Source organism: Macrobrachium nipponense, chromosome 17 (genome assembly GCF_015104395.2).
Source record: "Macrobrachium nipponense isolate FS-2020 chromosome 17, ASM1510439v2, whole genome shotgun sequence".
NCBI classification, from domain to species: Eukaryota; Metazoa; Arthropoda; class Malacostraca; order Decapoda; family Palaemonidae; genus Macrobrachium; species Macrobrachium nipponense.
In genome coordinates, this window is record NC_087210.1 from 39,808,600 (window position 1) to 39,819,399 (window position 10,800).

Below are 10,800 nucleotides of genomic sequence, written 5' to 3' on the forward strand. Positions count from 1 at the left end.
TATATATGTGTGTGTGTGTGTGTGTGTGTGTGTGTGTGTGTGTGTGAATAACTGAAGCATTTATATATATTATATATATATATATATATATATATATATATATATATATATATATATATATATATATATATATATATATATATATATATAAGGTAGAAGCCACGAAGGAAAGTGAAACAGTGGATTGCTGCAAGATCTTTGGACTCAACGTCTGCTAAGTAAAGAACATTGAGTCAAAAGATCTTGCAGAGATCCAATGTTTCACTTTCCTTTGTGGCTTCTACCTTTATATTATATATATATATATATATATATATATATATATATATATATATATATATATGCTATTTGGCCATATTTTCTCGTATGCGTTTTTTATTGAAGTCAATGGCTAATTTGCAGAGACTATCTTTTTACCTAGACTTTAAATCAGTCTATACTTCTCGTCAGCAAGCTTTTCAGGATTACGGAAAGGTTATTCATATATCTTTCCATTTACTTATTATGGTCAACAGACCGTTTCTCCAACTCTTGGCACTGTCTTCAGGACTGGATTACAGAATGATATAAATAGTTTTTATTGCAGCATGGGGACTCTCAAGCTAATCCTTAAATGTAAAGTAGGACATTACTAGAGTGCTAAATTTCTGGTGGTTTCATTCTCTTACTTGTAGTTTATACAGCAGGCAGCAAGGGCATTGCTGGTGCTCCATAGGCCATGCCCTATGCCACAGTGAGCAGCAGAGGTCGTGATTTCCATTGCTGGCCATAATTCTGATTAGTTTCATTGGTATTTTCTACTGTACCTATTCAGGAGTATTCTGTCGCACATTTCTCCCTTTGGATTCTCACAGAGGTGTCTTGTGGTTTCCTTGAAGAAAGAAGGGTAATGGGTAATATTCCTTTGTATGTTTAAAGTCCATGTTCCTTTGTAAAATTAAAGCAGGCCGTTGTCGATTTATACTTACGGCTTCTGCTATTTGCAATCTGTGGGACAGGGGCCCACTCTAAGCACGATCTCTGTGCCTTCCAATAACTCTTCCAATGTTGGTTTTCGGTCATGGACATCCATATAGTGGTGAAATACACCCTCTTGGTTGCTGTGAGCATGAAATCTTCATCGTAGAGTGATAGTGGTGAGACTTATTTAGCAACTGCAGAGGGCTCAACATGTCCATTCAGTACATTTAAGTTTATATAACGAGTTGGTCATCTCCCACATCTCTCGTATAAGGAGGCTGCTGACCAGGTTGGGATGACAGTCGACTTGTAAAATGATGCTCTCAACACGATTTGTAGGACGTTGCACCATTAGCAATTATCCTTTTCATGGACTGACCTCATCCTTATTAAGCTGACAGTGATATGCCATGGTATAGTTTTATGTTTCCTGGTGAGGGAGACATCGTCACGGGTGTGCAGACATATAGTAGAGGACCCTGCCATTGACCCCATGACCATTTTCCCTGGATCAATTTTTGAAGATTGTTCATTGGTTATGGGGTCAAAATAAACAAAATAAGCCCCCATGTCCCTCTCGGTTCTGTCAGAGCTATTGATGAGATCTTGGTGTCTAAATGTAGATTTTCAAGGTCAAGGAAACCAATCAGACTCAGAATACATATTTGACAATATTTTTTCACTGTAATAAGGATACTACTCATTTCAGCAATTAAAATTTATGAATAAACATGTCATTTTGGGATATCATTCTTCTTGTCATTCTTTTCTATTCTGACATTACTTCAAAAATGTATAAAGGCATACTAGTCCTTTTATTTCATTTCTAAATCAATTTTATTGATGTTACTCACCATGATTACCAAATATTTAAGATACTAACTACTCTTTAAATTAATTTCATTAGAAATTGGCATTTGTATCTCCCAAACATTTGGGAATCAAACAGTGAAATTAGTCAAGTTATAATTTTAAGTGATCATGGTATAATCTGGAATCTTATTACTGTATATATTTACAGGCACTCTGAATTCTGATAATGAGCCGTAAACAGAGAAGTATTGATTGTGTGAGTGTATCCTGTGTCATAAAGAAGTTTGGAGTGACACCCATAAAGATGCAAAGCAGAATCTAAGAGACAAAGCCAAGCAATGGTCTTGCCTGGACACCTTTTCCTCTAGTTATGATGTTGATTGGGACAGTAGCCAACTCGGGATTTACTACCACCAATCCTGTAAATTGAAGTTGTTTGGTCACCGCAAACTGGAACAGGCATTAAAGAGAAGTTAGAAACGTCAGGCAGGAGTGTGAGGTTTAGAGAGTAAGACAGGTAGCTAGGTACTGAATATTTATTTACAGGTAAGTTCAGGTTATAAACAAGTGTGCAGACGGATCTGTAGTACGTGACCAACACTGACACAAAAATGACACAATCCGACCTGGATTTGTGTTTCTTGACATACTAATTTACATGAATTATATTTGTTACATTAGGTTCACATATATGAATGAAAGGTCGCAAAGTGCTTAATATAATGATGTGAGGTACAATGCGAACAAGAAAACTATATATGTACATTTGAGCAAAAAGCATTGTCCTTACAAATACTCCCCCCCACAAGACAATGGTTATGGCAGTGAACAATGAATGATACATAAGCATAGGAAAACTGAATATTAATCATTTAGCGTATCAGAGGGCGGAGGTGCTCCCTTGTTCGTGACACTAACTGCTTTGGGGGCCTCTCGTCTTCTGTGATCTCCAGGGGGCCTGGCGGCAGGATTCCGCCCCTGGAGCGAATCCTAGGGGTTCGACAGCTGTCTTCGGACAACAGCAGCACCGTTGGCAATGTCTGGGGTACTCAGAGGAAGGAAGGTGTTCTGGTGTGTCCGTCTTCAGTGGTGTCCTCCTCCGTCAAGAAAGCTGGCTTCAACCTGTCGACGGAGACCTAATCCTCTCACCTGTTGATACACAGGAGGTAGGCCTTTTCCGATCGGCGGAGAACTTGGAATGGGCCATGTTATGGTCTCTTCAGGGGTGGGCGGTGCGCGTCGTGGAGGACAAAGACGTTCTTGCATGTTTCTAGGGCCTTGGGCTGGAAGTGGCGTGTCCTGTCAGAGAAAGTCTTGAGGCGGGGGTGAATTTCCCTGCAGATTCTTGCAGTCTGGCGATCGAGATGTCCTCGGTATCAGTTGATGGTGGCAAGAATTCTCCTGGAACTGCCAAGGTTTCTCCGTAGACTTTCTCTGCAGGTGATGCTTTACCATTGGCCCTCGGATGACCCAAGGTAGCTGCGTCTTCCAGTTGTCACCAGAGCAACTCGCCATCAGGGAGGCCTTGAGGGAGCGATGGAACCTCTCCAATATACCGTTGGCTTCGGGCTTGTAGGCGGTTGTTCTGTGGTGCGACGTCCCCATCAAGCGGGCCAGGACGGCCCACAGATCTGACATAAAAGTGACTCTTCGGTCTGTTGTGATGTCATCCGGTCCAAAATGGCTGATCCAGCTGGAGAGAAGGGCTTCTGCACAGGCCTGGGTGGTGGCCTCCATCATAGGTATTGCTTCGGGCCATCTGGTGGATCGATCGATGACTGTGAGGAGGTATTTGTGACCTGATGGAGGAAGGGGCCCTACGACATCTACGTGGATATGGCCAAATCTCTGCTTGGGCTGGGGAAAACTGCCGATTCCTGACTTGGTGTGCCTGCTGATCTTGCTCTTCTGGCATGAGATGTATTGCCTCGCCCACTTCCGAGAATCCCATCGGATACAATGCCACACGAACTTCTCTGTCAGGAGTCGAGTTGTTGTTTGGCTCGATGGATGCAAGAGGCCATGGATGATTTTGAAAACCTTCTTTCTCTGGGATGCCGGGATTAGTGGGTGAGGGCAACCTGTGCTAATATTACAGAGGAGTGTTGTTGGCTACGGGCTGAAAGGCATGTCTTTCCACATGAGGGAGGTGATTGCTTTTCGGTAGGCTGGCAACTCAGGGTTGGCTGCTTGTTCCCTGGCTAGGTCTTCATAGTCGATCCCGAGGTGGACTGAGCTGATTTCGTCTGCAGGAAAGCTTGTTGCTGTGCTGTCTCCCACACCAGCTTCGGTTTCCCCGGTTTCCCCTTCAGGACCTCCGTCAGGGGGGACATGGTGCGGGCAATGTCTGCTATGAATCAGCAGTAGTAGTTCACCATCCCAATGAACTCCTGCAGTGCCTTGATCGTGGTTGGCATCGGGAATTTCTCTACTGTGGCTACCTTTGATGTCGTAGGACGGATGCCTTCTGCGGAGATATTGTGCCCCAGGAAGTCCACCTTGTAAGAGCTGAAGGTACACTTGTCGAAAAGGACAACTAATCCATTCTCCTGAAGGTGCTGCAAAAAGGCTCAGATGTGTCGCAGATGTTCTTGCAGTGACCTGAAAAAAATGAGGATGTCGTCCACGTAGCACACGCAGAAGGGCAGGTCCCCTAGTATGCTGTTCCTCAGGCCAAAGGTGGAGTAGGCAAAGAAGTAGGACCCAAACAGCGTGATGATGGCTGTCTTGGGGACATCTTCGGGGTTGACCAGTACCTGAAAATATGACTTGAGAAGGTCTGTTTTTGTAAATAATGTTGCTCCATGGAGGGTCCCCGTCAGGTCCTGCATGTTCGGCAGGGGCTAATGATCTGGAGTAGTTACTAAATTCAACCAACAGTAGTCCCCACAAGGTCTGCAGGTCCCATCCACCTTCTTGACCATGTGGAGGGGTGATGCCCATGGGCTGGAGGCCTTCCTGCAGATGCCCATCCGCTCCATCTTTGCAAATGTCCTTTTGGCTTCTTGGAGACAGTTCGGCGGTAGCCTGCAGAACTTTGCATGTGTGGGCAGCCAGTGGTTGTTGTGTGACGGTAAATGCCATGCTTGGCCGGGTTTCGGCCACCTGACGAAGTTCTGGCTTGAATACGTCAGGGAACTCCTGAAGAATGGCACTGTATTTGTGGTTTTCTATGGAGCAGATGGTAGGAATTCTTGGTCCTGCGGCGAGGGGGAAAAGACCTGCAGGTCCCTGTGTGGAGGAGGCGTTTGTGGCCCACGTCAACCAGGAGCCCATGTTGTTCCAGGGAATCTGCTCCGAGGAGGGGGGCCTTAACGTCGGCGATAATAAAAGGCCACTCGTAGGTCCAACCCAGGATGAATATCCTATGAGATCTCGTGCCGAAGGAGCAGATGGGGATCCCATTCGCGGCTATCAGGGCAGTGGTGTCATCAGGGGGGAGGCTGCAATCCTCTTCTGAAGGTGGGAACACCGATTGCATAGCTCCTGTGTCTACTAACATCCTCCTGCCAGAGATCTCGTCATGAACGTAGTAACCTATGAGTTGTGGTCTCAGAAAAAACTCGGCAATGGCTGGGGTGGGTACCTTCCCCATTTTCTGACTAGTTGTATGAGCATGGTTTTTCACACCGTTTGGCATATTTGCTGAATTTCGTATGGTACAAACACCATGCTGGGTTTCCACCTCGCTGCTGTGTTGGAGATCCTTTCTGTACGGCATTGATTTCTGCAGATTCTGCTTCTTCTGTGTCGTCCTCTATCAGGCAGTTGGTCAAAGGCGTTGATGGGGTGGAAAAGGTGGCTGCCCATGAGAACTCAGCCAGTCTATGAGCCTTCATGACCAATTCCTCGTCAGATAGGGCATGGATCTCTGTTATCTGCTTCCTTACCTTTGGTTCTAACTGACAGAGAATATCTCCAGCTTAAGGCTGATTTCCTTTTGTGTCCCGTTGTCGTCCCACTCCGGCAGGAGGTTGAGGTCTATCAGCATATTCCAGGAGACCTAAGGGTCCTTATCCCAAATGGGGTTTATTACCAGGTCGAGGATTCGGGTGGCTCTGTCGATGGTGGGCAGGGAGAAGGTGTCAATCATCTTCGCCTATAGCTGGGTGTATTGTATTGCATCTGGCTGCGTGATCATCCATGGGCACATCTGCTCATAGGCTTCATCTGTCATGGCCAAAGCAACGAAGTCAGTATTCAGGACTTCGTCAGTGATGCCCGCAATCCGGAACTGGCTTTCCACATGCATGAACCAAGCGGCTGGCTTCTTGGCGGCAAAAGGTGGCAGCTTCACAGAGGGAGATGTGTCTGCCCTCTGGGGTGAGGCATGGTTAGGGGGGTTGTTGGCTACCCCTAAGGTACTGTCTGCTGTGGAGAATGGCATGCCTTTCTCAAACTGGGTAAATGGAGCAAACGCCTAAACACTCCTTGGTAGGTGTGCCATAGTTCGTCCGCTAAAGGAGTCAGTGTCGTCCTTGGAAGGGAATTCTCAGAGACCTGATCTAAGGCTCCGTAATAAGTCTGCTAAAGGTCTCTGAGGGTGAGCGATGGTAGTTAGTCACTTAATGGCCGAGTCAAAACCGCTTGAGTCACCTATCCAATCCGGGGTCACCAGTGTGAGGTTTAGAGAGTAAGTCAGGTAGCTGGGCACTGAATATTTATTTACAGGTAAGTTCAGGTTATAAACTAGGGTGCGGACAGATCTGTAGTGTGGGACTGACACTGGCACAAAAATGACACGATCCAACCCAGTTTGTGTTTCTTGACATGCTAATTTACATGAATTATATTTGTTACACTGGGTTTACATATATGAATTAAATGTCGGCAGAAAGGCCACAAAGTGCTTAATATAATGATGTGAGGTATAACACGGACAAGAAAACTATATATGTACATTTGAGCAAAAGGCATTGTCCTTACAGGAGTATCAAGTGAGCATAATGAGCAAACAGAACCTCCCTCGACTAAAGTTGAATCTCAACCTGGTCCTAGAAAAACTTAGTCTGTGACACATGACAAAAATCTGTGTATTTGGTGCATGAAACGAGAAGATGTGAAACATGGTTGTAGGGACAAATGGCATATAAAGTAACAACTGGATGGTTGGTATACATTCAAGCATCACACAGCATACCTTGAAGACTTGGATATGAGAGAACGACCGCTGAAATTCATTGGTGCAACACCAGACCCCTTAGCTGTAGAGATTCGTTATCACCGATCATGCTGGAATATTTGTGTCATCAAACTTAGACACTGTACCGAACGACCCCAACCTACATCTGCAAAGTGTCCACCTCTCTAAAGTTAGAGAGATGTTCTTCAAACATGTTAGGAATGTGGTTCTAGAATAACATGAACTTAGCACCTGACAGAATTACACAGGTATGCTGAAAACTTTGGAATGGCTACAAGTACGGTGAAATCTAGCTACATCAAGAGCTTATTACAAGGTGAATTTCATGATAAAATAGGATTTCATGACCAATTTCAAAAGAATCAAAGCACACTGGTCTGTGATACATCATCTGGAGGATGTTATGTGAAAGCTGCTATCAACTGTTGGGGCATAACAGATGGCCAACTGATATATATAAATAACTGTACAATGTATCAGATCTCACATATTAGCTCCAGCAATTTTTCCATGGCCTCCTCATTTTAATGAATTACTGGATGGTGAACAGTTAGATGAACTCCTAGAGAAGTTTGTATCCATGTTGAAGACATCTAAGTATGATGAGAAACATTTTGATCCAACTGTCCTGGCTTTAACCTCACTCCTTTCTTTGTACATCACAGGAAAACAAACATCATTTAAGACAAAACTATCTGTGACTATACATGGTCTCACACACAGTAGAGAAATCATTGACCTGTTGCATAAGTTCTCGCTTGGAATCAGCTACAAAGATGTCTTAACTCTGTATGATGCATGGGCAAGATTCGACGTCAATCAGAACAGAACCTGTCCAGATGAGTTGGCAGAAGGTTTGCCTGGTACAGCTGCCATGGATAATGATGACTTTAGGAATTATATTCTCACAGGAGCCAGCACTTCTCACAGAACAAATGTCATGGTTGTCCAACCACAGAACTTGGTGTCTAGTTCAGAGCTTGTTAAACCAAATCTTACAAAACCATCAGTTGATGACATGAAATCAGTATGGCTGCACAACATTTTGTGAGACCTTGTCGAAAAGTTCAGAGCGGGTTACCAAAACTCCAACCAGAGGCCAATATTGATGCATCTTATGATACCTAGTCCCATCGTAAGAGGAACCTCATCCATATATTGGCTCGAGTATATGAGAACATGAACAATAAAACTGTTGCTGAACAAACAATTGGTGCATTTGCAGAGTTCCAGTTTTTAGCCTATAACTCAGTAGGGAAAAGTAAGCCATACTACTTCCTAACATTCCCAAATCCGCCTAACAAATCTTAGTACATGAAGCGATGATGCAGATGGTAGCTGCTGAAAAAGCCAAGAATATGCCATTCATCCAACTTGTTGGAGACCAGATTCGGTACGAGCATCCGGAACAGTTTGCTGTAATCCTACCTTATGGGACCATTCCATATTCACTACTCATTCATTTAGGCAATTGACAAATGCTTCCATGGTTCAGGTCTATCAGATGTACTTGTCTCAGCTGGCATTATACCTGAAGGCTCTGTTGATCAGGCATTGCAAGGCAAACATTACAAGAGGAGCATCAGGTGTTTGAGATTAATGTACAAAGCCCTCATGAGAAGATTACTGTGGCACTTTGAAAAATGGTATGACTGTTCCAAATGATGTTAAGCAGTGATTGATAACATCAGAAGATCACCAAGAGATGCTGGACTCTAATCACAGGATCATGTCTATCATATCTGATGAGTGGCACCAGATTCTGGGCTCAGAGTCTTCAATGGCAAAGCACTGGATGTCATTCCTTGAGATGACAGATATCTTAATGATGAATCTTCATGTTCTCAGGACTCAGAACTGGGAGGAATTCAAGGCATCCTTGCGCTTAATGCTGCCATGGATACAGATCTACAACAATGATAAGTATGGTAGATGGATGGTAGAGTTCTGGATGGAACTAGATAATTTACCTGAGGAGAAAGCATTACACATGAGAAATGTTCTGTTTTCTCAGTCCATCACTGGAGAGCCCTGCTCTTGACTTCCGCTTGACTTGTGGATAGAAATGACCATGAACAAGGGTTCAAGGGCAGCTGAAGATTCTCAAAAATGAAAAAATGCTTCTGACAGACTGCAGATATGTCAACCCAGTAAACCAGTTGAGGGCATCCCTCCTCATAGGTGCAGAAATGAAAGTAACATCTACACAGGAACATAGTGAGAACACAGCATCTTGCCTGAAGCTTGATGAACAGGCAGTGCAAGATAAAGATGCCTGCCTTCTGGAATTTGGAACTTTGAGAACACTGCAGTCTGGTGTAATTGCACCTCATGCTCTTGTGGAGGACTTCGAATCTGCCCATCATGAAGGTGAAAAATCTTTCAAAATATTCTGCAATAATCGAATGCTGAGTGGAAATAAGGAGTGCTACACTACAGTGCACAGACACTCCAGGCAAAGCTTCATCAATCTGCCGGCAGTTGCAGGGAATTGCAGTGAACAGACAACCAAATCTGGGGCACTGAAAAACAGAGCCAAGTCATAGCTCTAGCAGAGGCATACTAGGAAAAATTCAATCTGATTGATGAGATGGAATTACGGGTCACAAATGACTGTCTGCCAATATTCAATGTCAATGGTACTAGGAGAAAGACACAGAAGTCAAAGTTGGTAGATAAGCTACCTATGGTGGCCATCGATCTGATTTATTACATAGCCATCATCGACATGGGACTCTTCTGGCATTTAGTTAGTCCAACAGTACAAGACTGTGAACACAGTGGGACTGCAGCTTTCACGTGGAAAGACTATTCTAAAATTTTATCTGTAAATAACCGAAGGCATCAAAATGCATCTACCATTGTACTGGTGAATGATTGATATGACCTCCTTTATACAAAAAAAGGTCAGTGCGAGAATTATGCATTCCACCACCAAAAATGCAACAAAGAATGTATATTCACCCTTTGTGTGGTGCTGCTAACAAACAACGCCTACAATTCTTCTTGAAGGACGAGCTCAGCCAGTTTTGCACTGTTTCCGAGTGTCAAGCTGTTCTACTCTGTGGGTCCAAAGTGCTGGGACCTTCCAAGCAATGACAGATGTGCTAATTTCAAATGTCCCCATATTGAACCCGACACAGTATTGTTCTTCATCTGTTCCCAGATATGCAAATCAGGGCTAGATACTGCTTGCATGATTGATGCTGAAGACACAGATGTGTTAGTACTATCTGCCTATGTTGCACACTCTATAGATGGGATATACATATATACAGTGGATCAGATACAACTACAGTATTCTTTGGTCATGGTAAGCAAAGAGTCTTTGCAAAGGGAATATCTGACGAAGCCAGAGAGTTGATAGGCACACTAGGTACATCACTACCAGTAGTTCAAAAACATACTTGATAACATGGTACAATTCGCCTTCAGGTTCATCTATAATGATATGGTGAGTAAATCTCTGGGTGAATCAAGAGCCAAGAAGCGGAAGCAGATGAAGAAGAAATCTCATGACTTGAAAGTTAGTTACTTGTGGTAAATTACCAGGTATATCTGCTGAAGAACTTATTCAAAGTCGACCCAGGGGCATGGTTGGGAGCTCTTCGAAGGACACTGTAACTATACGATATACTAGACCAGCACTTCCGTTTGAAGCAGGCAGTAGAGCAACAGGAAGATACAGCAGAAGAGGATACATCTGATGAAAGGGATTTAAATGAAGATGAATATATTGATGGTGATGTGTAATTCCATAGAGTACCAGATTACCCTAGGGACTTATGTTCACCTCTATGGAAGCCAGGATACATGTGTTACGATTTGTGTTACTTTCTGGTGTCAAGACAACTTTTTATCATTTCTTTGTCGAGTACTTTTTG